We start from the raw sequence: 27,635 nt of genomic DNA, 5'->3' as shown, positions 1-27,635 counted from the left end.
AAGAAAAGCCAGGCCCGGACAGAGCGGACCTGGGCCCGGCACGTGACTGCCACACGGGTCATTGGCCCAGACAGGCTGCGAGCGTGCGGCGCTGGGACGAGTCGCTGTTGCTCCTTCCCAGATGAGCCTGGGCCGGGGAAAGAGGCGCTGCCCGAAAGTGTCACTCTACTGACCCGCTTCAGCAGCTCCCCCAGCCCCTGCCAGCCTTTTGCCTCGCCCGCCCGCTTGGTCCCTTGGTGTCCAGGAGCTTCCCGCTGAGGGGATCCCTGGACCCAGGGCCGGCTCTAGGTTTTTTGTCACCCCAGGCAAAAAAAATTGTGGCTGCCCCCCCTTTTTTGTTGGCTTTTACACATATTTGCACTTTGCAATTTTGCTTGTTTGTTTTTTACTGTTTAAAATAAAAAAAATGAAAACAGAAAATGTGTAGTTAGTGAAATAAAGCCATTTCCTACTAGTGTCCTCATTTAATTTTAACAACATCACAATTACAAACTATTTGGGTTCAACTCAGGGCCGGCTCTAGGTTTTTTGCCGCCTGAAGCAATAAAATTTTTGGTCGCCCTTTGGCCCGCTGCTGGACAGGCACTGGGGAGGTAAGCGCCGCTTTCACCTTGCAACCTTGTGGCTCTTTGACTCCCACTGCGCCCTCCGGCCAAACCCAGCCTACGTTCTGTCTCCCCTCCACACACATCCGCGTCCACGCACTTCCCGAACCCCGCCCCATTCACCAAACCCGGTTTCTACCTTCTCTCCCCTCCCAGGCAAACCCGACCCCCTCAGTTACCGGACCCAGTCCGCCCCCCTTCTCTCCCCCACCTAATCCACCCTGCGCCCTCTCTTCCCTCCCAGCCAAACCCGATCCCCCTCTCTCCCGACCGGACCCAGTCTGCTTCCCTCTCCCACCTCCCTCCACTGACCGAACTCTGTCTCCTTTCTCTCTCCCCGCCAAACCCTCGGGTCTCCTCCCCACAACACGTGCGGAAACATCCGAGCGCCCTGGGGGAGGGGTGAAAGTGGCCCGGGTCCCACGACGTCCCTTTCTCTGTAGTTGTAAACACCATTCCCCGGTGTGAAGCGGGGCACCGCGGGCTCCCTTCCACTGCAAGAGGAGAGAGAGGAGCCACCAGGCCAGGGCTCGCCAGCAGCCGCCGCGAGGGACTCTGCGGCCAGCGGCTCCTGGGGACGCTGCTGAAGAGTTGAGGGCCCGGCGCGGTAGGGCAGCTGACTGGCTGCCCCGGGCAAACACCTGGGAGCAGGAGAGAGGCAGAGCGCTGGGTGGGGCGCTGGCTGCGCGCCAGGGTCCAAGCTCCGCGCCGAGCAGAAGGAGGGTCTCCCGAGCTCTCCCGGCGCTGATTAGACAAGAGGCCGAAGGAAGGGAAGTAGGTGGCGGAGGTGGGGGTGTGACGACGCGTGGGGGTCCCCCGCCTCCTGCACCCCCGTAATGGCACTAACAGACTCCACCAGCCAGTTGAATAGAGGGAGTTTATTGCTTCTCCAGGACACAGCACAGCACAGATGTAATCTGGTTACAGGAACTGGGGCTAGGAGGCCACAGCGCCCCCCCCTCCCCCGCCAGATGGGGGGTGGCTGGGCCCTACAATCCCAGCCACCTCCCTAGCTCCTTCTCCCTTGCTTCCCAGACAGAGACTAAAACTCTCTTCCAGCCCTGCCCCCAGCCAGGGGCGGCATTCAACCTTCCTTTGTTTCTCTCCCTGGGGGGTAGCTGGTCGGACAGGTTGAGAGACCCTTGCCTAGTGACTCATCATTTGCCCTACTGGGCCCACAGCAGCCAGTAGGGGTCACCCACAGCCCCAGCATAGCAACTGGCAAGGTACCCCCCACTGTGTCACAGGGGGTGAAATCAACAACAACAAAGAAAGCGGGGAGGCTGCAGGCGGCTGGGACCGTGGAGGGCAGCAGGAACCGGTGGAAGCCTGGCTGGACGATCACTGGACTTCACCCTCTCTTATTTTCTTTGGGAAGCCTCCCCTCCCTTCCTACAGATGATCCCCAGGAGCTGCTTCCCCTTGACACTCCCCTCCCCACAACATTTCCCCTCCCAACAGCTGTCAAAAATGCAAGGTCATCCCCGTCCCCTGGCGTGCCCCCGGACATGCGGCCCCGCCCCCGGGGCCCCCAGCACGTGAGTGGCCCCACCCCCAGGCGTCCAGGAGCCTCTAAAGGTTGGGGACCACTGGGCTGAACAAAGGACCAGCGTTGGGGGAAGAGTCAGTTTTTGACTGGGAAAACATGAAGGGAACAGACTAAGCAGAGTGCTGGGAGTTTAGGCACCCAGGCACCCCACCCCAGGGGGTCTACTGCTGCCTGGCCCTCCCTCCTTATGCCCACATGTAACGTAGTGGGGGGTACCTTGCTGGTTGCTATGTTGGGCAGTGGGTTGTGGGTGACCTGCACTGGCTGCTGTCTGCAGCACAGCCCATCAGGGCAGGGGATGAGTCATTATGCAAAGGGGGCTTCAAACCTGTCTGACCAGTTATCTCACAGGGAGCGGAACAATGAGAAAAAGGGAAGTGGAGCCCTGGCTGGAAGTGAGTTAGTTTGGTTTCTGGCTGGTATCATGGAGGAAGGAGCTGTGATGATGCGTCGGGATTTTCTCGTCTCCTGCACCCCCGAAATGGCATGAACAGACTCCACCAGCCAGTAGAATGGAGGTTGTTTATTGGTCCTCTAGCATAGCATAGCACAGCACAGATGTAATCTGGTTACAGGAACTGGGGCTAAGAGGCCCCAGTGCCCCCCTTGAGATAGGGGAGTCCCAGCCCCCCTACCCAGCTCCTTCTCCCCTGCTTTCCAGACAGGAACTAACTAACTCTCCTCCAGCCCTGCCCCCCAGCCAGTGCAGCATCCACCTTCCTTTGTTTCTCTCCATGGGGGGTGGCTGGTCAGCCCGGTTTGGAGCCCCCTTTGCATAATGACCAGACAGCAGAAGTTGCCACAGGCCTGGCAAGGCACCCCCACTACGTCACAGCATCCTAGGCAACGGGCTGGGATTTAGGGGCCCAGACTCCCCCATCTTAATGGGGGCTGGGGCTTCCTAGGCCTGCCCTGTAACTAGATTACATCTGTGCTGTGCTGTATCCTGGAGAAGCAACAAACCCTCTCTATTCTACTGGCTGGCGGAGTCTCAAAGTGTTACAGACGGGTACAGGATCTGGGGGATCCCCAACACGCCATCACAGCACCTCAACCCTGTGCCTCCTCCTGATGAAAGTCACTGAAGAGGAGCAAGAGAGGGAAGATGGAGTGAGCATGCGGCAGGGAGGTGAAGAAGGTAAGGTTCTGCCATGGGGCTCAATCGGGCCCCAGCGTAGATTTTATCCAGGGGCTCTACCCCCGCGACACACTGGGGTCGGTGGGGCACTGGTTGATAGCTCTGCAAAGGGGGGCCCTGCAAAAACGCGCAGGCTGGGCGAACCTGACTCCCCCCTCTCGACTCTACTGCGAGTAAGAAAACGCTCCAGACTTTGTGTCTTTCATAACGCGGGAGATATGCAAATGAGAGCGAGAGTTCCCTGTTTAAATCTGTCCCTCCCTTTGCCCAGGCTGCACCCAGGCAATCTGCAGCCCCTGGGTCTGGGCAGTGACTAGCCAGTTCCCGGAGAACTTTCCCCGCCAGCACCAGGGACAATGAGGCTTTGGCTCCATCTCCTTTTCCTTGCAGCGGCCGTGGCAGGTATTTTCTCCCCTTTCCTGTTCTGGAGAGGCCGGGGGACATTGCAGGGCAGCAGCTGACACAAGAGTCATTTGTAACCGGTCTCTGTTCCCAGGTGCCCGGTCCCAGGTGCAGCTGGTGGAGTCCGGAGGGGATGTGAAGAAGCCCGGAGACTCTCTGCGCCTCTCCTGCAAAGCCTCCGGCTTCAATTTCAGCGACTACGGGATGCACTGGCTCCGGCAGGCTCCCGGGAAGGGGCTGGAGTGGGTGGCTCGGGTCAGTAAACCAAGCGGATCCAAGCAGGATTATTCCCCGGCTGTTCAAGGCCGATTCACCGTCTCCCGAGACAACTCTGTGAATTCGGCTTATCTGCAAATGACCGGCCTGAAGCCCGAGGACACCGCCCGCTATTACTGCAGCAGACGCCAGACGCACAGTGACACTGAACCTAGAAGTGCTGATGCCAGAACCAAGGCTGCACCGTCCCCCGTGCGCCGCTTGGGGGCAGCAGTGACCATGCAGCTCTGGGCACTGGCGAGAGAAAATGCTCCGTGTCAATCAAAACTCCGCCCTGGGCTTTTAACCCGCAATTCCCTGGCAACTTCATCGCGGGCTGGACACCGCAGAGACGGCTCCGTTCCCCAGCGAACCGCAGCGTGGGAGTCACCAGGGTGGATTCTTTCTCTCTCACCGCAGAGCAATGACAAACTCCGAGGTGGGAAGGCTTATACCTGGCTGGGAACAGGGCCGGCTCTAGGCACCAGCAAATCAAGCAGGCGCTTGGGGCAGCACATTTCCAGGGGCAGCATTTCCAGTTAAGCAGCCGCCCCCGGCAATGCCCGGCCCCGCCCCGCCGATTTTCCTGGGACTGAATTTCCAACTTTTCCCCATCAACGCGTCCATGTAAAACTCCATATTTTGGTGCTTTAGAGGCATCCCAATGGGCTGACAGAGAAAAGTTTGTTGGTTTTGTTGCCTCGGGCATAATCAAGGATCCGGAGTCGCTTTTGCCCGTCCAGATGGATGACTTCGGGGTTGGGGGCGGAGGAGCCCACGTGCGCCGACTTGAAGGAGTCCAGCTTCTGCACGGGCCACAGGGCTCTCAGGGACTCCAGGGGGAACATGCGGTTGGAGTCGCACACGCAGACCGGGGGTCGTCAGGGGGTGGCTCCTGGCCGGGGCTGTCTGCCTCCGCCGCCCTGCCCATCAGCAGCACCTTCCTCCGGGTGCACAGAGAATCCAGGAGCCAGAGCATCAGCGCGGGGAGCAGGAATCTAGGCAGCAGGAAGAAGCAGGCAGCGGCCTGGGTGAGCAGCTGCAAGGCGCGAACCCCGAGGGAGTGGAGCATCGTGAGGGATGCTGGGCTCCGGCTCTCGCCCCTCCCACACACGCCCGCCTACCGGGCTCCTTGCAGCTCAGCTGAGCTCCCGCTTCCCTTTAGGCCCATTTTATTGTCAGGGATTTCAATGAAAAGTGACTCAAGCTCCGGCCGGACCCGTCCCCTTGGCACTGGAGCCTGGGGGTTACCTGCCCCTCTGCGACAGTGAGCTAACAATGCACAGCGAGGCTGGAGCCCCGCTTCGAGCTGCAAGGGACGCGCCACGGCGCAGGGGGCCAGGACGCAACCGGGCTCCAGGGGCAGAGAGCAGGCCCCACATCCGGCCCGGGACAAGGCAGGGCAGCAGGGGAGGGGACGCAGCGCACGTGTGGGGGCAGCTGGAGTGGTTGCCAGAGGCGCTGCCGGGAGACACGACCTCGCTGCCCGGAGGCAGGGCCAGTAGCTCCCGGCCACTGAGCGCGGGTGTTAAAGCGTTTTCTCTACCCTGTCCCCTCCCCATTTCGGGACCCAGAAGCTGCAGCCGGGCCTCCCAGCGGAGACGCGGGGCAATGGCCGCCCCTTTGCAGGTCAGGGGATGACACACGGGGCTCTGCCTTGTCCGAGCTAGAGGCCTGGCCCTGGAAGGGGCCGTCGCCGGCAGGCGCGTTTGGTTCCAGGGCGTTTAGCTCTTGCTTCGTCTTCGCTGAGCCGCGAACCGGCGCCCTGGCTGGGGAGCGATTGCAAACGGCCTTGCTGGGCTGCAGCCGCCGGGGGGTCTGTCCCGGGGAAAGGGCCCGGGGCGCTGCCAGGTTAGTGACCGCTGCTGCCTCTCGCTCCCAGACCTGCTGACAGCGTGAAATCAGCGAGAGGGGAGCGAGACAGGGAACCGATTCCTCGCCCCTAGGGGTCGCTGTTGTCCGAAGGCGGAAAGGTCCCCGCTCTGCTGCGGGGCGAAGGGAGCGACCTTCCCTCCCTCTTCTCGGAGCCGAGGCCGCCTCTCCGATTGGAACCTCACAGAACCCCCGTCGGCTCCTCAGTCCGCCGCAGGGAGCAGGAGCCTCGAGTTCACCTGGACCAAGTGTCGGTTCACACTGACAAGCAGGGGCCAGACTGGAGGTGAACTTGTGACCTGTTTGCTCTTCATTCTGCCCACTCAGATCCCTGGGGGAATGTCCGGTCTTTGAACATCGCCCTCATTTCGGGCTGCAACTGAGATCAGGACCCTGCTGTACTAACCATGGTGCAAGTATACACGTAGAGCTAACACTTTGCCTCCCCCCGCCCACCATCCAAATCCTCTAAGGTAATATAACACCATAATAATGGCTATACTGGGTCAAATCAAATGTCCATCTAGCCCAGTATCCTGTCTTCTGACGGGACAATCCCAGGTGCTCCAGAGGGAATAGATAGAACAGCTAATCATGAAGTGAACGGCCTGTCACCCATTCCCGGCTTCTGACAAACAAGAGGCTAGTGGCACCATTCCTATCCAAGATCCATAGCCATTGATGGACCTTTCCTTTATGAACTTATCTAACTCTATTTTGAACACTGTTAAAGTCCTAGTCTTCACAACATCCTCTGGCTAGTAGTTCCACCAGCTGACTGTGCATTGAGGGAAGTAATACCTTGTTGATTTTAAACCTGCTACCTATTCATTTTATTTGGCGACCCCTAGCTCTTGTGTTGTGGGAACAAGTAAATAACTTTTCTTTATTTACTTTCTCCACACCAGTCTTGATTTTATAGACCTCGATCATTTCCCCCTCTTAGTTGTTCTTTGTTGATGATGAAAAGTCCCAGTCTTATTAATCTTTCCTCATATTGCAGCCATTCCATACCACTGATGATTTTTGTTAATTCCTAACTGCCACTGAAATGGGTCTGAGCCCCCTTCATGAAGAAAGATTTGATCAGTTACACGGTCTTTGTGAAACTTTTGAATTTTTATAGGATATTGGAAATACTAAACTTCAGTTTTCTAAAGAAGATCTCATGAAGCACTTCCAGGACCTATATTTAGCGATCAGTACTGACAACGCTGCTGACATTAATGGAGCAGAATTGTATTATAATTTAATAGCTTTATCTGAGCTAATAAGTTCTAAAACTTCTCCTCTAAAAGTATTAGAATTTATAGCAAGAAATGATTTTTTTCACTCCAAACACTGCTATAGCATTCCACATTTTTTTAACATTACCAGTATCAGTGGCTTCTGGTGAGCGCAGTTTCTCAAAACTGAAATTAATAAGAAATTATTTCAGATCCACCATGTCTCAAAATTGTTTGTCAGAACTCACATTAATTTCAATTGAAAGTACTATTGCAAAAAAATTAGATTTTACTGAATTATTAAAAGGCTATGCAAGTATAAAAACCAGAAAAATTCAGTTCACATAAATTCTTTTAATTTAGGAGAAACTGGGCACACCAGAATACACTATGGCTACGTCAACACTGGCATGATTTTCCTAAAATGCTTTTAATGGAAAAGTTTTCCGTTAAAAGCATTTTTGGAAAAATCGCATCTAGATTGGCAGGATGCTTTTTTTGTGGAAAAGCGTCCATGGCCAATCTAGACGCGGGTTTCTGAAAAAAAGCCACGATCATCATTTTCGTGATTGGGGCTTTTTTGCGGAAAACAGTACTATGCTGTCTACACTGGGCCTTTTACGCAAAAGTCTTTCGGAAAAAGACTTTTGCCTGAACGGGAGCAGCATAGTATTTCCAGAAAAGCACTGATGATTTTACATGAGATCGTCAGTGCTTTTCCGGAAATTCAAGCGACCAGTGTAGACAGCTGGCAAGTTTTTCCCCAAAATCAGATGATTTTGCAGAAAAACTTGCCAGTGTAGACACAGCCTATGGTTATGTCTAGATTTCCGTTAGAAGCTTTAAAAGTTATTCCGTTAAAAGTTTGCCATTAAAAGCATTTTCATAACAGAGCGTCTAGATTGGCACGGACGCTTTTCCGCAAAAGCACTTTTTGCCTGAACCGGAGCAGAATAGTATTTCCGCAAGAAGCACTGATTTCTTACAGTAGGAAGTCAGTGCTTTTGCATAAATTCAAGCAGCCAGTGTAGACAGCTTGCAAGTTTTTTCCGGAAAAGTGGCTGATTTTCTGTAAAAACTGGCCAGTCTAGACACAGCCTAATGGTTTTCATTACAGAAAAAAAAAACAGCAAGCAAATGGTCTGATAGCCCTTTATAGACTAACAGAACATGTAGATGGTATCATGAGCTTTCCTGGGCACAGCCCACTTCTTCAGATGACTGGAGTTACGATTAGAGGATAAGGAAACTCGAAAGAAATAGGAGAAGGGAAGGGGCGGGGGAAGAAAGATGTTCTGTCACCCACCACCCTACCTCTGTGCATAAAGTATACTTACAGTGTATAGTTGAACCCAAACAGTCTGTAATTGTGATTTTGTTAAAATTAAATGTGTACACTAGTAGGAAATTGTTTTATTTCGCTAACTACAAATGTTGTTTTCATTTTTTAACAATTTTAATCAGTCAAAAACAAACAAACAAACAAACGAAATTTCAAAGTGCAAATATGTGTAAAAGCCAACATAAAAGGGGTGGGGCTGCCGAAACCTAGAGCCGGCCCTGCACCTTGCAAGTATGGAGAATAATCGCCACTGAAAGTCAAAGGAATTTATCAGAAACTATTCAAGTTCTTCAGAAAATCCATCATGGAGACCTTATATTCTGTGTAGAAGTGCTGGTCACCCACAGAAAGCAAGGGGAGCTGCAGGTACTTAGTGCATCCGAGGACACATTTTAAAGTATTTAGGTGCAGAGTGGGGTTTTCAAAATGCAAAGAGAGGCCTTTTCCCCATTGAAATCAAGGCGTGTTGGGCCCCGTGGTGATTTTGAAGATAACCTGCAGGCACATAAGGACCTTTAGAATTGTACCTTGAATCCAATGTTTCAAAATTGACTTTGCAAAACAGAATTTTCTCCATGTTTTTTAAGTAAAAACGAATGAAGAGAGTAACTTAATGCTAGATTTAAATATATTCCCTTCTCTTTGTAAAAGAATCACTATAGTCACTCAGCGGAAAAGAGAAGAGAAGAAACGTCTGGACAGGTATAAATCAACTGAATTCAGACAATGCAATCTATCGCCACAGGAATTCCTCTACAACACTTTTCATCGTTTCTTAGGGTAGCAAAGTGCTTTGCAAAGGAAGTAATTCTAGAGATGGGAAAATTGAGGGCCAGAAGCTGTGACTTGCCCAAGGTCACCAGCAGTAGAGCGAACACGGCTGCAAGTCATTGGAGTGTCAGTCCAGTGGCTTTCTCCACTAGACCATACTGCCTCCTTTGTGGCTTGCATAGTCCATCCTCGGGTTTCTGGACAAGGCCTTCGTTAATTCAGGCTGAGCCTCCTGGACAGTACATCTCCGCAAAACTTTGCTGTGTGGTGTAGTCATTCCCCGGGGGAGATCCCCGGACACAGAAACAGCTCTCTGCCTTCTCAAATATTCCCCGGTGAAACCGGCATGCAAATCGCTGCCGTGGAAGGGGGGTTCCAGCCTGTTTAAATACAAAGCTCTGGTTCTCTGCCAGAAGGCGATAGCTGACAGCGCCGCCCCGACACACCATGGGGTCTCGGCTGCTTTTCTGTTTGCTCTTATGTGCCGTGACCTGTGAGTATTTCTGCGGACCGCAGGGAGCGTTCACACCCTAAGTTGAGGAGTAAAAGAGGGGTAAGAATAATAAGATCCGTCACCATCTTCCCTCTTCCCAGGTGTCCACTCCCAAGTCCAGCTGGTCCCGTCCGGCCCGGGAACGGTGAAGCCCGGAGAGACCCTCACCCTGAGCTGCGCCGTGTCCGGAGACTCCAGCGGGATCATCTCGAGTGGCTGTTGCTACTGGAGCTGGATCCGGCAGAGCCCCGGGAAAGGCTTGGAATGGATGGGATACATAACTCGAGATGGAAGCACAAACTACGCCCCATCCCTCCAAAGCAGGATCGCCATCACGGTAGATTCCTCCAGGAACCAGTTCTCGCTGCAGCTCCGCTCGCTGACAGCTGCAGACACCGCCACCTATTACTGCGCCAGAGACACAGTGACACAGAGCAACGCGGGGCCCGTACGAAAAGGGGAAGAGACATTCTCAATAGACCTTTACAGCATTTATGAAAGAGAAAGAGAGAAAAAGGAAAGGAAAGGGACAGGGAAAGGGAAAGAAAGAGTCGGTCGAAGTGTTTTGGTGCCTTAGGTGAACTTTAGCGCCCCTGCGCACTACCCATCTCGCTTCCCAGACCAATCACTTAACAGAGCCATTTCCACGCGCCCTTGGCTCTCAGGCAGAGCGAGGGTTTCATTCCGGTTTTCAAAGCGCCCGTGTGGCCCTGAGCCAGGCAGGGCACATTGCTACCGACACCCGCCTCTCAGCCCCGGGCCTGCATTCAAATCACCGGCTGATTTTAACCCTTTCGCATCCCAGCGCCGGGCCCTGTGGAGATGCGCTTTATCCCCAGTGAACACGGCGCTACTCTCTTGTGACCTGCCTCAGGGTGAGCCGGGCGAGTGAAACCAACCTGGTTCCCTGCCTACAAGACTGTGCGTGAGCCCTCCCTGAGCTCAGTTCTTTATACCCACGATGCCTTCCAGTTCGGTCTGAGGCACCGCAAACCAGGCAAATCCAGGCCTTGTGTTTAAAGCCCAGGCGCCGAGCGACAGTTTCCAATCTACCCCCATTTCTGCAACCCCTGGGCCTAGTTCTCCTCGTTCACTCCCTTTATCATGCTGTCCGGGCGGAGATATCTCCTCTTGCTAACAGGGCTCTCCGGTGCGTTCTTGTGCCCGAGAATTACACCCGTTTGCAGTTCTGTGTGCGCCCTGGGGGGCTCCCTGGTTTGTTCGCAGGTGCCCGGTGCGATGGGGAGCTGGTGGAGTCTGGGGGAGGATTGAGAAAACCAGGCGAGTCCCTCACACTCTCCTGCAAAGCCGCTGGATTCTCTTTCTCCAGCTACTTGATGGAGCTACTTGGGTGCTCCAGGCTCCTGGGAACGGGCTGCAGCTGGCGGCCCGGACCAGGCACAACGCAGAGACAATCCACTACACAGACTTGGTGAAAGGGCGCTTCACAGTCTGCAGGGACAATCCCAGCAACCTGCTGGACCTGCAAATAACCGGTCTTCGCCCGCTATTACTGTGCGAGAGACTCACAGCGAGAGGAAACCCGCTCCCAGCCCTGCAAAAAGCCTCTGCCTTGCAAAGCGGAGAATGTTCCTCCGAACCGCTCTCAGTGACGTCACACCCACCCTCCCCGCAGCAGCGAGCTGCCGGAGAAGGGGGGCGGGGCACTTGGAAGAGATTTCTTGTGACGACCAAGCCAGATGGACATTGGGCCGGTCAGTGACTGTCCCTAGACACAGCGATAAACCGAAGCAGCCTGCGAAGCAAAACCCCGCCCCCTTCTCCAGGCCCTGCAGGGACACAAGTGACCAAGTGACACGAAGCCAAAAGGACGAAGAGGGGGAATCGCTTCTGTGGTTACTGAAGGGACAGATCCGCACGGGGGCAGCAAAGTGTCACGTTCACGAGTGCCCAGCGCCCCTGGGAAGGTCTGAGATCACCGCTCCCAGGGAGATTTCCCCACTGGAGAGTGCCCGTGTTCACACATCCCTGGATCCTGTGTTATGCCAGTTTCACACCCATTTGCTGTCACACTGTCATAGCCCGACACTGGGCACCTTGACATTCACCAATTGTCCTTCACTCACACGGACGCCCCGCCGACGTCACAGTAGCTTTCGTTTTGTCCTAGATCGGGGCCCAAATTCCATAGATCTGCTCTTGCCACCTCCATGGCTGCGTCCCTCCAGATTCTGAGGCCATTTATGTGTACAGGCGGGCAAAGCCGAGGTTTTGTCATACCATGTAGCCACGCCCACATGCAAATGAGGCAGGAAATGTGCCTGATAAAGTACAGCCAGGGGGGCTCGCCAACAGGCGGCGGGTTTCCTGCTTTGCAGCACACAAGGTGGGAGAGGAGAATGACAATGATCGGTCTGGGGTTCTGTTTCCTTCTGGCGGCTGTCTCAGGTAAGGGGGGTGGATGCTGAGCACATCTGGGCTGGGGGAGCAAAGATGGTTTGAAGGTGAAGACGTAGGAGGTGGGTCAGGAACTCTGGATTCTAAACCCTAGCTCTGAGCACATCGCACACGGTGGAATTTTAAACCCAAATAGGGTATTTTGATGCCCAGTTTTCATTACTCTGTAGTAGGAATGCCGTACGCAGCTCTGAAAAACCTCCAGCCCAGTTATACCTCAGTTTCCCCTCTGCAACAGGGATAACTGTACTCCCCCTTAACAGGAATATGCCGTGGACAAATTCTTTCTTATTGAAAGGCCGATCAGACCCTGTGATAAGGCGGGGACCGGGACTTGGATAAGGCGGGGCGTAGGAGGAATAGAATGGATTTAACGGTATGTTTTTATTGACAGGTGCCAGCTCCCAGATCCAGCTGACTCAGTCTGGGGCAGAAATCAAAAAGCCTGGAGAGTCCGTGAAGCTGACATGTAAAACCTCCGGCTACACATTTACCAGCAATTACCTTAGCTGGGTCCGGCAGGCTCCCGGGAAAGGCCTGGAGTGGGTGGGATACATTGATCCCAGCGATGGTGAAACAGGCTACGCCCAAAATTTCCAGGGGCGATTCACCATCACCACGGACAACTCCATAAGTACGACCTGGCTGCAGCTGGGCAGCCTGCGAGCCGATGACACCGCAACGTATTACTGCGCTCGGCACACAGTGACACAAACCGCAGCTACCGCCGTTCAAAAACCTCCAGTGAGAGAACCCAGGTGTCTTGCCAACACTGGAGCCTTTAGCCTCCTCCGAGAGCATTTTCCCAGGTCAACAGTCCGGGGAAATATTTCTCCAAATGTCATAGACTCCACCCCACCCCCTCAACTCACTTCGGCCTCAGGTAGAATTTTCTGGCTGCAGCGCTAAATTACTTTTCAAAACATGAATTAGACGCCTCTGACAGCGACATAAAAGCCCTGAGCAAATCCCCTTCATACCAGACAATGGAGGATTTGGGGGAGGAGGTCTTTTAATATCTCTTCTTGAAGCCGTTCAGCAGTGAATAAATTAATTACCCTAAAGAGGAGGGGCTGACTGCGCCCGCATGTCACCCTCCCTTTGACAGTGGAGGAATGGGTCTCAAATCCTTGCTCCCATACTAGGCTGAGAAGGGATGATCCTCGCTGTAGCGTTTCCTAGGAAAGTGCTCTAACCACTAGGCAATAGGAACACCACCAACTCCTTCTCTGGCATAAGGTGGTTGGGGGTATTATTAAGTATCAGTTGAGGCACCTACCTCCAGGACAGGGCTGTGACTTCCACCTGGAATTCGGTACTTAACTCCCTTTCGTAGGTGAGACCCGACCCCTCTTCAGCATCTGTTAGAACTAGAACCTGTACAAGGCATCCCCCACCCACTGGGCTGGCTTTTGTAGGCCCCCAACCAATCCCGTAGCTCTCCACATAGCCAACAGGAGCTGTGATCCCCGTACCTGTGGAGGCGCAGGTAACTGCAGTGTGTGGGGGCCGGCCAGGGGCTAACTCTGGCTAATCGAATCCGGCCCTCGGGCCAGTATTTGCCCACATCTCGTCTACAGTAAGTTACTGTGACGTAGTGGGGGTACTTGCTGGGCTGTGGTGACCTCTGCTGTCTGGAGCAAGACCCAGCAGGGAAAACCGTATTATGCAAAGGTACCATACCGGTTGAACCAGCCTACTCCCCATGGGGAGAAACAAAGGGAGGTGGAATGCTGCCTTGGCTGGGGGCAGGGCTTGGAGAGGGGGAGTTAGTTCCTGTCGGGAAAGCAGGGAACAAGGAACTGGGGAGGGGGCTGGGATCCCCCCATCTCAAGGGGGCACTGAGGCCTCTTAGCCCCCAGTTCCTGTAACCAGATTACATTTGTGTTATGCTGTATCGTGGAGAAGCAATAAACCACCCTCAGTTCTACTGGCTGGTGGAGTCTGTTTGTGCCATTTTGGGGTGCAGGAGACGGGGGACCCCCAACGCATTGTCACAGTTACAAGAGACAGGAAGCTACAAGGTGTATTTACCTTTCCCGTGTGTTCATGGACAAACACCAGAATCGTGTCTGTTCCTGACAGTCCCTGGTATTTGTTCCTCATCAAATTTGGATGCTCCACCTAAGGAGAGGTCACAGATGGGGGAAATGAAGTTCAGGGAGCCGAAGGGACCTGCCCGCTGTCACCGGGCAGGCCAGGCATAAAACCAGGAGCCTCATCTGCATCTCCTGAGCCCCAGCCTGGTGCTTGGCCATCAGGGCCGGCCCACAACATTTTGGCACATGAGGCAGGGAGCTCAAATGATACCCCCTGTTCCCCTAGCTTGGGCCAAAACTTTGAAAGGTCTCGATTTTGCCTTCTTCCTGTTCTTTGTTCCCTCCTTCCTCCAGCATCTCTGTGCCTCTAGAGCAGAGAGAATAGCAGCAGCAGATACAATTTTCTACACTCTGGGTCCTAGTGGTGCCCTCCCCCCCACAGTCTGGCACCTGAGGCTACCGCCTCAGTTCGCCTCATGGCAAGGCCAGCCCTGTTTGCCATCACGGACCAGCCGGCTCTGGACCCAGCAGTGCCAGCGGGAGTCGTGTGGGGCTGCAGGCCAGACTAGAGGATCTTAGCAGAGATCTTTTGTATCTGGAACTAAAGGGAGGGTGGGAACCCAAGCGGGCATCAGACCCATACAAAGTATTTCTGCAGGGGAAGGGGGAGTGTCCCATTTTTGTAAATGGGGACCACAACAGTGCAACCTCCCCCCCTCCCCATGGTTTCCCCAGTAAGCATGCTCCGGCTGGCCGGAGGATGGCTGAGGCTGAATCCCCCTCCAGCTCCTGTGGAGGACAAGAGGAGGAGAACGCAGGCGCTCCTGAATAACAGCAAACACTTAAGTGTAAATATTTTCAATGTTTTACCTATGGTTAGTTACTAGGGGATTTACCCACTTGGGGGTGCAGGGCAGGGGATTCGGGGGGGAGGGTGTGATCACGCGTTGGGGGTCCCCGTCTCCTGCACCCCGAAATGGCACAAACAGACTGCACCAGCCGGTGGAATAGAGGAAGTTTATTGCCTCTCCAGGATACAGCACAGCACAGATGGAATCTGGTCACAGAGCTGGGCTAGGATGCCTCAGGCCCCCTTGAGATGGGGGAGACTGGGCCCCTAAACTCCAGCCCCTTTCCCTAGGCTGTCTCCTCCATGCTCCCAGACAGCCACTAACCAACACTCTTCCAGCCCTGCCCCCCAGCCAGGGCAGCATTCCCCCTTCCTTTGTTCCTCTCCATGGGGGGTGTCTGGCCATACTGGTTGAGAGATCCCTTTGCATAGTGACTCATCCTGTTTTGCTGGGCCGTGGTACCCACGGCAGCCAGTGGGGGTTACCCCAGAGCCAGCAGCATAGAAACCAGCCAGGTAACCCCACTACGTCACAGAGGTCACAAGGTTTGTGGGGGGAGGGGCTGGGCCAAGGATAGGTGTGCAAGAATCAAGCAAGGGGTAGGTATGGGCGGCGGGGCCGAAGGTGGCACTGCTCCAGATGTGGCTCTTCCCTGAATCTGGTGGCCTTTCAGAGGGCTGGTACTGCACTCACAGCCCACAACAGGCAGCTCCACAACAACCCCAACCCCCTCCAGCACTAGGGAAAATGAGAATTTGGGTCGCAGCTGTTTTCCTTGTAACAGCATTGGAAGGTATTTTTGTCCCTGATCAAATAACAGAGTCAGAAGCTCAGACAATTATCGGCTGTTGTTTTTTTACCGCTTCTTATCCCTTTATTCGCAGGTGCCCGGTGCCAGGTGCTGCTGGTGGAGTCTGGAGGGGATGTGAAGAAGCCCGGAGACTCTCTGCGCCTCTCCTGCAAAGCCTCCGGCTTCACCTTCGGCAGCTACTACATGAGCTGGTTCCGGCAGGCTCCCGGGAAAGGGCTGGAGTGGGTGGCTGCGACTAACGAAGCTGGATGAAGCCAGTGGTATTCCCCGGCTGTTCAAGGCCGAGTCACCATCTCCAGGGACAATCCCAACAACCTGCTGCACCTGCAAATGACCGGCCTGAAGCCCGAGGATACCGCCCGCTATTACTGTGCGAGAGACACAGCGACACGAACCCTGCGGCTGCTCGAACACAAACCAGAGCCCGCCGTCTCCTCCTCAAGCCCTTACCCCACCGCATATCCCATACCCCCACAGCTCCACCCTCTCCTCCAGCCCCCACCCCAGCCCATACTCCCTACCCCACCTCCATACCCCACAGCCTCACCCCTCCTCCAATTCCCACACTCTGCCCCCACCTGCAGCCCATACCCCCATATCCCATTCCCCCAATCCCTATGCCCCTCTCCCCGCAGCTGACGGCCTTGCTGAGCATGAGCCCCAGCGACACCCCCACCGCGGTTCCAGGTTTCAGTGGGCGGGGGTGGGGGGGAAGCGGGAAGGAACCTGCCTGCTTCGGTTTAGTAGCTTCCTGAGAGCACAGAATTAAAACGGGAGCAGTCAGGCTGGGAGGCAGCTAAAGCCAAGAGCCCCGTTCCATTGTGTCAACCTCCGGCCAGGGAGTGTCAAATCTAGTCTTTCGGTTTCTGGCCTAAAAATACTACCGGCTTCAGTGACATATTCCGGCAGTAATGGCATTCGCCTGCCAACCACCAGCAGGAGACAACTGCTGACCAGCAGGGAGAGCCCACAAGCTGCAATTACTGGACAATTCGTCAGTCAAGCCATCTTCAGGGGACTTAACTACAGGACTCTCCCGTTAAAAACGGGCGGGTGGTCACCCAGTTTACAGGACATTTATTATCAGAGGGAAAGGGGGGGATAAATTCAGGTGAATGCGGCAGGCGGTGCCAGCAGGGGGCGCTCTCAGGCAGGGTGCAGCGGCAGAACGAAAGGCAGCCAGTAAGGGACCAGCAGCCTGTGTGTGATAGAAGGTGTGGGGGTGAGTCAGAGGTTTGTGTCCTCTCTCCCCATGGGCACCCTAAAGAAGGTTCCTCAAGGGGGGGCGATGCTGAAGCCCCAAATCCCGGCACCTGCTGCGGGGCTGAAATGTTGATCCCTGGCAGCCCCTTCCGTGCTGAATTCCCAGCGACCCCCAGGCTGAAATGTTGGAACCCGGTGAAACCTCCTGATTTCCCAGCACCTCTCCAGGCTGTAGCCGTAACCCGCAGTGCCCCCGGAAGTCCCAGCACCACCCCAGAATGAAGCCCTGATCTGTGCTGGCCTCCTGAATCGCCAGCACAAACATGATGCTGACGGGCCAGTCCCTGCCCCCTCCCACCTCCCAAGCCATGAATGCTGCGGCCCAAGCTGGGAGAGGCAGGGCTGAATCCTGCATGCCCAGTGCACCCTGAAGGGGAGAAGCCTCCAGAGCCCACGTGCAGAGCTGCAGGGCTCTCTAGCAAGCGCAGCGCAGTCCCGGGAGAGCCCCACAGCTCTTTGGCTCCCTGGGCCCGGCCAGGTCAGAGGCAGGAGCACAAGCCCCGGGAATCGCTCCCCTGTATGTAGTAAAATCTCCTGTAGGGAAAGTGCCGCGTGTTTATCAGCAGGTGGCGCTGTTGCTCCAAAGGGACGGACTAGCCCAGAGACGAACCCTCTGCCCGCACAGAGATCGATGCGCTCCCAAATGGGCCATTGGCTCCCATAACACCTGGCACCAGCCAGTCTCTCAATTCCGACGTAAGGAAACACAGTCACTGCCGGCTTCATTCCCGCTGGGCGCCGAAAGTGCCAGGAGGGTCAGAGCGGCCTGTGCCCGGCGCTGCACAGACACCCGGGCCGGGCCAGTCTGACTCCTGCACCCGGAGCCCCAGAGAGAGTCAACCTCATCACTGGCGGGAGCAGGGCGGGGCTCTTATAAGCAGCGCGTTATGCAAATGAGGGAGTCAGCGCCCTGTTTAAATCTGCCCCTCGCTCTGCCCAAGCTGCACCCGCAGGGACAATCCGCAGCCCCCGGAGAACTTTCCCCGCCAGCGCCGGGAAACATGAAATTTTTGCTCCTTCTGTGTTTCGCCGTAGCGGCTTGGGAAGGTATTTTCTTCCTCTGAGTAACGGCGGAGGAGAGTTAAATTCCCCCCGCGTGGCGACCAATATCGATAACTTGTCTCTGTTCCCAGGTGCCCGGTCCCAGATCAGCCTGGTGGAGTCCGGAGGGGGTGTGAAGAAGCCCGGAGACTCTCTGCGCCTCTCCTGCAAAGCCTCCGGCTTCACCTTCAGCAGCCACGGGATGAACTGGGTCCGGCAGGCTCCCGGGAAGGGGCTGGAGTGGCTCGCCTATATTTACAGCTCGAGCACATACTACAGCGACTCGGTCAAAGGGCGATTCACCGTCTCCAGAGATGACCCCAGCAGCCTCCTGCACCTGCAAATGACCGGCCTGAAGCCCGAGGACACCGCCCGCTATTACTGTGCGAGAGACACAGCGAGGGGAATCCCGACAGGCTGATACAAAAACTCCAGCGGCAGAATCGCTCCCCTGCGCCGCGCGGGGGCAGCACTTCCACAGGGAATCCCGCGCCAGGCGCAGCAACAACCTCATCGGGTTCCAGCTCCCGTGTCTGTGTGTGATCAGCTCTGAACTAGCAACCGCTCGGCGCGCAGATCTCTGCTGTTTCCCAGAGGGCCACGGGGAAAGATGAGCAGAGAAGAGCAAAGGCCGCTACAAGAGACGCGTGGAACCTTTTTTGGGTCGGGGACAGCTGACCCACAAAAAAATCTGTGTGTGTGGGGGGGGGGGGGGCTGCACACAAGTGAGAAACAGAAAAAAATATCAAATCCTCAGTGATGTGGTTCCTGACTGAGAAGGAAAAAGACTCCTCTGCACACTACAGCCTTGGGGTGCAGTCTGGTAGATTTTTGTATCCATCGTGGGGCAGGGCCCTAGAGCCAGCTGGGGCCCCCTTAGATTCCCCACTCCTGCCCTACTCATAGACTCATAGACTCATAGACTTTAAGGTCAGAAGGGACCATTATGATCATCTAGTCTGACCCCCTGCACAGTGCAGGCTACAGAATCTCGCCCACCCCTCTTAGAATAATCCTCTCACCTATGTCTCAGATATTGAAGCCTTCCAATACTTTGAAGGCCCCAACATGCAGAGAGTCCTTCAGCTGTGATCTGTGCCCAATGCTACAGAGGAAGGCGAAAAACCTCCAGGGCCTCTGCCAATCTACCCTGGAGGAAAATTCCTTCCTGACCCCAAATATGGCGATCAGCTAAACCCTGAGCATGTGGGCAAGACTCACCAGCCAGACACCCAGAAAGTTCCCTATAGCAACTCCTATCATCCCTCCATTGACCTATTTCCAACTGGAAATGAATGGTCAATTAGTTACCAAGATCATGTTATTTCATCCAACCATCCCCTTATCATAGAATCAGAACTGGAAGAGACCTCAGAAGGTCGTCAAGTCCAGCCCTCCGCTCTAGGCAGGACCAATCCCATCTAAATCAACCCGGCCAGGGCTTTGTCAAGCCAAGACTTAAACACCTCTAGGGATGGAGACTCCACTACTTCCCTAGGTAATCCATTCCAATGCTTCACTACCCTCCTAGTAAAATAGTTTTTCCTAATATCCAATCTGGACCTCTCCCACCACAACTTGAGACCATTGCTCCTTGTTCTGCCATCTGTCACTACTGAGAACAGCCTCTCTCCATCCTCTTTGGAACCTCCCTTCAGGAAGTTGAAGGCTGCTATCAAGTCCCCCCTCACTCTTCGCTTCTGCAGACTAAACAGACCCAAGTCCCTCAGCCTCTCCTCGTAGGTCATATGCTCCAGACCCCTAATCATTTTGGTTGCCCTCCGCTGGACCCTCTCCAATGCGTCCGCATCCTTTTTGTAGTGGGGGGCCCAGAACTGGACACAGTACTCCAGATGTGGCCTCACCAAAGCCGAATAAAGGGGGATAATGACATCTCTGGATCTGCTGGCAATGCTCCTCTTAATGCATCCTAATATGCCATTAGCCTTCTTGGCTACAAGGGCACACTGTTGACTCATATCTAGCTTCTCATCCACTGTAACCCCCAGGTCCTTTTCTGCAGAACTACTACTTAACTGGTTGGTCCCCAGCCTGTAACTATGCTTGGGATTCTTCCGTCCCAAGTGCAGGACTCTACACTTGTCTTTGTTGAATCTCATGAGATTTCTAGTGGCCCAATCCTCCAATTTGTCTAAGTCACTCTGGACCCTATCTCTGCCCTTAAGCGTATCTACCTCTCCCCCTAGCTTAGTGTCATCTGCAAACTTGCTGAGGGTGCAATCTATCCCCTCATCCAGGTCATTAATAAAGATATTGAACAAAACCGGTCCTAGAACCGAACCTTGGGGCACTCCACTAGAAACCGACCGCCATCCTGACATTGAACCGTTGATCACTACCCACTGGGCCCGGCCTTCTAGCCATCTTTCTATCCATCTTACCGTCCATTTATCCAATCCGCATTCCCTTAACTTGCTGGCAAGAATATTGTGGGAGACCGTATCAAAAGCCTTGCTAAAGTCAAGGTATATTACATCCACTGACTTTCCCATGTCCACTGAGCCAGTTACCTCATCATAGAAGCTAATCAGATTGGTCAAGCACGACTTGCCCTTTGTGAATCCATGCTGACTATTCCTGATCACTTTCCTCTCATTCAAGTGTCTCAAAATGGATTCCTTTATGATCCCTTCCATGATTTTTCCAGGAACCGAGGTAAGACTGACCAGCCTATAGTTCCCTGGATCGTCCTTCTTCCCTTTTTTGAAGATGGGCACTACATTTGCCTTTTTCCAATCATCCGGGATTTCGCCCGATCTCCACGACTTTTCAAAGATAATGGCCAAAGGCTCCTCAATGACATTTGCCAACTCCTTCAGTACCCTTGGGTGCATTAAGTCTGGACCCATGGATTTGTGTACGTTTAGTTTTTCTAAATAGTTCCTAACCTGTTCTTTACCCACCAAGGGCTGTCCATCTTCTTCCCATCTTGCGTCGCTTAGCACAGAAGTCCAGGAGCCGACCTTGTCCGTGAATACAGAGGCAAAGAAAGCATTGAGTACTTCAGCTTTCCCCACATCCTCTGTCACTAGGTTACCTCCTTCATCCATTAGGGACTGCACACCCTCTCTGATCACCTTCTTGTTGACATGCCTGTAGAAACCTTTCTTGTTATCCTTCACATCCTTAGCCAGTCGCAACTCCATTTGCGCTTTCGCCTTCCTGATAACCCCCCGGCATTCTCGAACTATACATTTAAGCTCCTCCCTAGTCATTTGTCCAAGTTTCCACTTTCTGTAAGCTTCCTTTTTGTGCTTAAGTACACCAAGGATTTCCCCTGTAAGCCAATCCGGTCTCCTACCAGGTTTGCCTCTCTTGCTACGTGTCGGGATGGTTTCTTTCTGTGCCTTCAATAAGGCTTCTTTAAAATACTGCCCTACAACAAGGGACAAGTGAGAATCAAATCCGGGCTCTCTTGTTTATTAGCCAGGCGCTTTAGCAAACTAAGCCACTGAGCCCCGTGCTACAGCAATTTAAAATAATCTATGGCTGTGGGTGGAACGAGGTGTACCGGTAGTTCGGAATAGGAAGCCTAGTCCGAACTACCTAGTTCGAGCCCCGTGTAGCCGCGCTGCACGGGGTTCGAACCAGCAGGGTTTTAAAAATGGCGGCTCCCCGCTTATGCAAATGAAGCCCGGGAAATTCAAATCCCGGGCTTCATTTGCAAGTGCGGTATGCCTACATTACCCTCCTAGTTCGAACTAGGAGGGTAGTGTAGACATACCCTGAGCTCCTGCCGTAGATGATAGTGAGGCTGACGCATTACAGCATGTGAGGTGTGCGGATCTCCTAGCAATGCGAGACCAAAACTTTCGAGTGGCGATTATGAATTCCCTGGAAATCTTTGGGTGCAAAAATGGAAACATTTGGGCTCTGCTAGTGAACAGGAATTTTTATAAAACAAAAATCAGAAAGTTAAAGTCCCGGATCCTACACAATTTTGATGCCATTTGGTTTCTTAATTCCCGCAGGCTCTTCTGAAATCCCCACCAAAGCCGCAGGAAAAAGGATGTGTGACAGCGGGTTGGGGTTTTCCGTAATGGCAGGAAAAGACTCCACCAGCCAGTAGAATAGAGGTGTTTATTGCTTCCCCAGGATACAGCACAGATGTAATCTGGTTACAGGGCAGGCCTAGGATGCCTCACCCCCCTTGAGATGGGGGAGACTGGGCCCCTAAATCCCAGCCCCTTTCCCTAGGCTGTCTCCTCCATGTTCCCAGATAGAAACTAACTCTCTTCCAGCCCAGTCTCTCCCATCTCAAGGGGGGCTGAGGCATCCTAGGCCTGCCCTGTAACCAGATTACATCTGTGCTGCACTGTATCCTGAAGAAGCAATAAACTTCCTTCTATTCTACTGGCTGGTGGAGTCTGTTTGTGTCACTACGGGGGTGCAGGAGACGGGAAGCCCCAATGCGCAGTCACACCAGGCACCGATCAGCATTAAACCGCCCTGAGTCCGGAGGCCTGGAACTACAATTCCTACCGAATCTGACCAGAGCAAAGAAAGGCGGGGTGCACAGCCCGCCCCACTAGTGGCCGGCCTCGGGGAAGCTGGAGGGCAGTGGGAAAAACATATGGGGCGAATTACAGACAATATAGAACTGGACCTCGCGTGTCCCAAGGGAAGAATCGCATGGACCCTCTGTGGGAACCAGGCACCAAATAGCATGAAACGACCTTCAACCTCCTTGCCTGGAGCTACAATTTCCATCGAATCAGACCACACAGAAGCTCACAACAAACACGAATCCCATCCCCTACTCATCGCACCACGGAAGCCGACTGAACTATTCCCCTTCCCCAGAGCCGATTCCCAGGCAACCCCTAGACATGAATGGTGACCTAAGTGACGTCATTTCTCCTTCTCTCCCCAGCGCTGTGAGATCCCATCGGGACCCCCGCGCTGTGCCAGGCGCTGCACAAACACAGGGAGGGGAAGAAGTCTTCTTCTGCCGGAGACTCCATGGCAGTGACTCGGCTCGTTACGGGAAGTCTTTAGTGTCTCTGATAAGGAGGGGAATATGCAAATGACGGTGACCGGAGCCTGCTTAAATCGGTGTCTCTTTCTCCTTAGGCTGCACTCGGAGTGAGACCCCGCAGCCCCGGTGTCTGTGCAGTTACCAGCCACTTTTGCCCCCCAGCAACGGGGAAAATGAAATTTTGGGTCTATTTAGTTTTCGTGGTGGCAGCTTTGCCAGGTAATTTCTAAAGAAACACGATGGAGAGACGGACGATTTGATATTTTGATACTAACATTTGTGTCGTGTCTTTGTTCTCAGGTGCCTGGTCCCAGGTGCAGCTGGAGGAGTCCGGAGGGGATGTGAAGAAGCCCGGAGACTCCCTCCGACTGACGTGTACAACCTCAGGGTTCAACATCGACAGTTACTGGATGAGCTGGGTCCGCCAGGCTCCGGGGCAGGGGCTGGAGTGGGTGTCAGCCATTAATGGAGCTACCACGCACTATGGAAATTCCGTGAAAGGGCGATTCACCACCTCCACAGACAGCTCCAAGAAGCTGGTCTATCTGCAACTGACCGGCCTGAAGCCCGAGGACACCGCCCGCTATTACTGCGCGAGAGACACAGTGATGCGAAGCCGGTCTGAGCTCAGACACAAACCTCCAGCAGGGAAGTCCCGGCGGCTCTGACTCTGACAGTCCGGGCGCTGGACGCTCTCAAGAGACACGTTCCCGTTGCAGGGGATACGATGTACTCGGCCCAGTCCAGTGCGACAGACGTCAAAAGCCCGAGTCGGCCCGGTGACTGGCATGTGGGGCTGGACGCGCTGGGTCCCGCAACTTTCATACACTTCATAATGGATTGTACCGAGCCAAAGAAGGCGCCCCCCGTGTCTGTCTGCCTGGGAGAACCGGGGTAAAGGCAACACGGGCCAGGGCAGCTCTCAACCAGTCGGGAGTCCCGGCCCAACCTACTATCGACCGTGTCATGAAGCTGCGAAATGTATCCTTCCAGTGGGCTGTGTCCTTCACTCATTCTCTGCTTCGTCCGCTGCCTCCTCTCTCCTGGGCTCAGCGGGCAGCCCTCGCTTTCTCCTTTCTTTGGTTCTTTTTTTTAGGTGCAGCTGATCCACTAGCGCCCAGGACCGACCCTCAGTTTCACCTGCACAGTCCCTGAGAGGCAGGAGCAGGCGCATCCCCCTCGCTGTGTGTACAGATGTGGTCGCCTCATATGAAAAACGATATTCTGGCATTGGAAACGGTTCAGACAAAGGCAACAACAATTAGTAGGATGTGGAACGGCTCCCATATAAAGAGAGAGTAAAAAGACTGGGACTTTTCACCTTAGAGAAGAGGGGACTAAGGAGGGATATGATAGTAACATTAGTTCGGACTAAGGGCTTTAGTCCGAACTAACGCATCCCGGCGCTCACTTCCTGGTTCGAATCAGCTGTGATTCGAACTTGCGCGCCCGATGGAGCACGGGATATTTAAATCCCCGCTTCATTAACTACTTCCGTTGTCTCCATTTGCATCCCTAGTTCGAACTAGGGATGCAGTGTAGACGTACCCTCAGAGTCTCACGCGCCCGGCCCCGTTCTCCTGCCAAAGGTTCCTGCTTCCAGCCCCCTGTCCCCAAGGCCATTGAAAACCAAGGGGAGGCTTTCTCTGCCCCCAGCATATGCTCTCTCGGATCACGGGATGGTCTTCCGGAAGGTGAAGTCCCCTCCCATCGGTCTAATTCACTTGGGTTGGTCACTTTTAAAAGAGGAGCGAATCAAAACTAAATGGAGCTAAAGTCTCATCGTGCCTGGTGTTGAAGGGGAAAGCTTAGCGAGGGCTGGCCAGTAACTACCAGGACCAAGAGGGCTGTGGATTGACCCTACAGGTGCAGCCTGGGCAGAGAGAGGGAGGCTTCCCCAGGACGATGTCCCCCGCAAGTACCAAGGTCTCCTGGCCTCCCTGAGATGCTGGCGGTAGGTGGGAGAGGGGAGAGGAGTCCTGGCAGCTCCTTTCACACACTGTTGCCTGGAATTACAAGGAAGGTGGATCAACCCTTAGTACCCTTATGACATCCCCTGACATCTGTGTAGGTGGAAGAGCAACCCCATCTGGTGCCTGCTGGCAGGGTCCGTTTGGCGGGACCTAGACCAGACAATATGGGAGAAGCTGCCCCCATCCCCATGGGCGCTCCTCAGTCCAGCGGCGGATATACGGCAGGGCGAGCGGAGCGGCTGCCCCGGGCCCCGCGCTTCAATAGGCCCCGCGCCAGCGGGGTCACTTTCTAGCTCTCGCCACTAGAGGGTGCCGATGCCCCGCCCCTCACAGGGAAGCCAGGTGATCCTGGGAGCGGGTGGGAGCCGGGCAGGGAGATGCCGGAGCGTGTGGGCAGCGCTCTCAGGGTCCTGTCCCACAGAGCGTCCCCCAGCCTCTGCAGTTCTGTCTAGAGCAGCCCGGCCGGCCCGCAGCGCTCGGGGGTCTCTGCTGGCGGGTGGGGACCGGGAGGCGCCTTTCTCCAGCCCCGTCCCACCCCACATCTGCTGCCCCCCAGCTACCTCCCGATCCTGCAGCCAGAGTCCTCTGCTCCAGCATGGGAAGGGGTGGTCTCGGTGTGGGGGAGCCCCGTGAGCCCCACGCTAGCTGGTCGGTGCCTGGGCGGTGTCTGCGCATCTGGGGATGTTCCCTTCCTGCCCCCGGAACCCAGTCGTAGAGCACCTGGATCAGTCGGGCACCAGGGGCCCACACAGCTGCCTTGGTGCGGACGCAGGGAGACTGAGCCAGGCGGTTGACCCCAGCCACAGCCAGGAGGGACCCAGCCCACAAGCTGGGCAGCATCAAGCTGGCAGAGCGCTCTGCTCGGGCCACTCCTGGTGGGTGGGGTGGGGTGGGGTGGGGGCGACAGTGGCAGGCGCGTTTGCTGTGTCCAAGCTCCCTTTCTCGGCAGGGGCCAGTCGGGGCAGCCTCTCTGGCCCCTCCTCTGACCCTGCCTGGGGCCTGAGGTGCCGGCTCCTTTCCCTCCAGCTGCTCTGCAGGCTCCTGAGAGGCTGCTGGCTCGGACACAGCAGCCAGCCCCTTCTAAACCGGGTCAGGATACCCCGGGCGCCTTGCTGCTCCAGTGCCTGGGGCTGCGGAAGGGGCTCATGCTGGGGAGAAGCCTTTTCTCACCGGCTGTTAGAGACCCAGCTGCCAAAAGAGCTAGACAGCGGTAACAGATTTAAATACGAATGAAATGTTTAATTATTAATGTAGAACTTTGTTTAACAATGAATCACAATAGAATTAAAATTAAAATTATCCAACTAAATTAAGTTTCTATCAAATTTACCCAATTCACATGTGATATGAAAATAGCTTCAATTTGCGCAGTTGACGCCTTTTTTCTATTTTTTCTCCAAAGGGGAGCCCGCGAAATTGTGCTGCCCTAGGCCCCGCAAAACTCTCATCCGTCCCACCTCAGTCCCTCATGGGCAGTGCCAGGAGGGAGCGCCAGAGCTGGCTGGTCCATGGAGGATGAGCTCCCACTTCCCCACGACACTGAGTCACACTGGCCTTCCACAGAGCACCCAGGGCCAGGGACACAGATCCAGCTGTGTGCAGCAGGATAGTAAAAGCAGGTTCAGCAGAGACCGCAGAAGAAAGGTGCTGGGTGGAAAAACTCCCCCCTCCCTTCGTCACATCTCCCAGAGCTTCCTCATTTCTGCTTAGTGCCTTCTAGCTACTGCTGGGCAGGTCACAGGATGGGTTCTCCCCCTCTTTTGCCTCTGTTCTTAAATAGAAATTCTGGCCTGAATGCCCTGATGGGAAAGGCGGTGTTGGGACTGAGTCATTTGCAACATCTCTCCTCCCCATTTTTTGCGCCCCACTTTCCCCAGAATAGAGTGGAGCACGCGCTGCAAAGGTGCAGTGTGACGGCGTGTTGGGGGTTCCCCGTCTCCTGCACCCCGAGATGGCACAAACAGACTGCACCAGCCAGTGGAATAGAGGAAGTTTATTGCCTCTCCAGGATACAGCATAGCACAGATGTAGTCTGGTCACAGAACTGGGCTAGGATGCCTCAGGCCCCCTTGAGTTGGGGGGAGACTGGGCCCCTAAACTCCAGCTCCTCTCCCTAGGCTGTCTCCTCCATGCTCTCCCACAGTAACAACTAAATTCCCTTGTAGCCCTGCCCCCCAGTCCAGGGCAGCATTCACCTTCCTTTGTTCCTCTCCATGGGGGGTGTCTGGCCACTGGTTCGACAAGTTTGGCCTTATCTCTGCCTAGCGAGATTTTCCCTGCTGGGTCTTGCTCCAGACAGCAGGGGTCACCACAGCCCAGCAAGTCCCCCCACTACGTCACAGTTCTCCCCCCTCCGAGAGCGAACTGAGCAGGGTCACTCCGCTCGTGACCTGGGGAAGTTCGGGCCCCTCGCTACGGGACAGCGCGTCGGCGATGATGTTGGCGCTCCCCTTGACGTGGATCACTTCCATGTCGTAGTCCTGCAGGAGCAGGCTCCACCGCAGCAGCTTGGCGTTCGTCCCTTTCATCTGGTGCAGCCAGGTCAGGGGGCAGTGGTCGGTGAACACCGTGAAACGCCGGCCAAACA

General features: G+C 54.8%; 2 protein-coding genes and 1 pseudogene across 2 annotated transcripts in view; 1 reads left to right on the top strand and 2 right to left on the bottom strand.

Moving 5' to 3' along the window:
• LOC149521034 (leukocyte immunoglobulin-like receptor subfamily A member 3) overlaps nt 1-27,635 on the bottom strand; it is a 1,043,054-nt gene that overhangs the window by 857,449 nt on the left and 157,970 nt on the right. The window lies entirely within an intron of this gene.
• Nucleotides 1-27,635, top strand: part of LOC149521036 (Fc receptor-like protein 5) — a 238,989-nt gene that overhangs the window by 82,747 nt on the left and 128,607 nt on the right. The gene's annotated exons all lie outside the window — the stretch shown is intronic.
• LOC149521042 (thyroxine 5-deiodinase-like) lies at nt 4,600-5,120 on the bottom strand (annotated as a pseudogene).

The sequence above is a fragment of the Pelodiscus sinensis genome, chromosome 30 (assembly GCF_052426305.1).
Source record: "Pelodiscus sinensis isolate ZL-2025 chromosome 30, ASM5242630v1, whole genome shotgun sequence".
Taxonomy (NCBI): Eukaryota; Metazoa; Chordata; order Testudines; family Trionychidae; genus Pelodiscus; species Pelodiscus sinensis.
The sequence above is the reverse complement of the archived record's forward strand: the minus strand, read 5'-3'. Positions and strand labels throughout refer to the sequence as shown.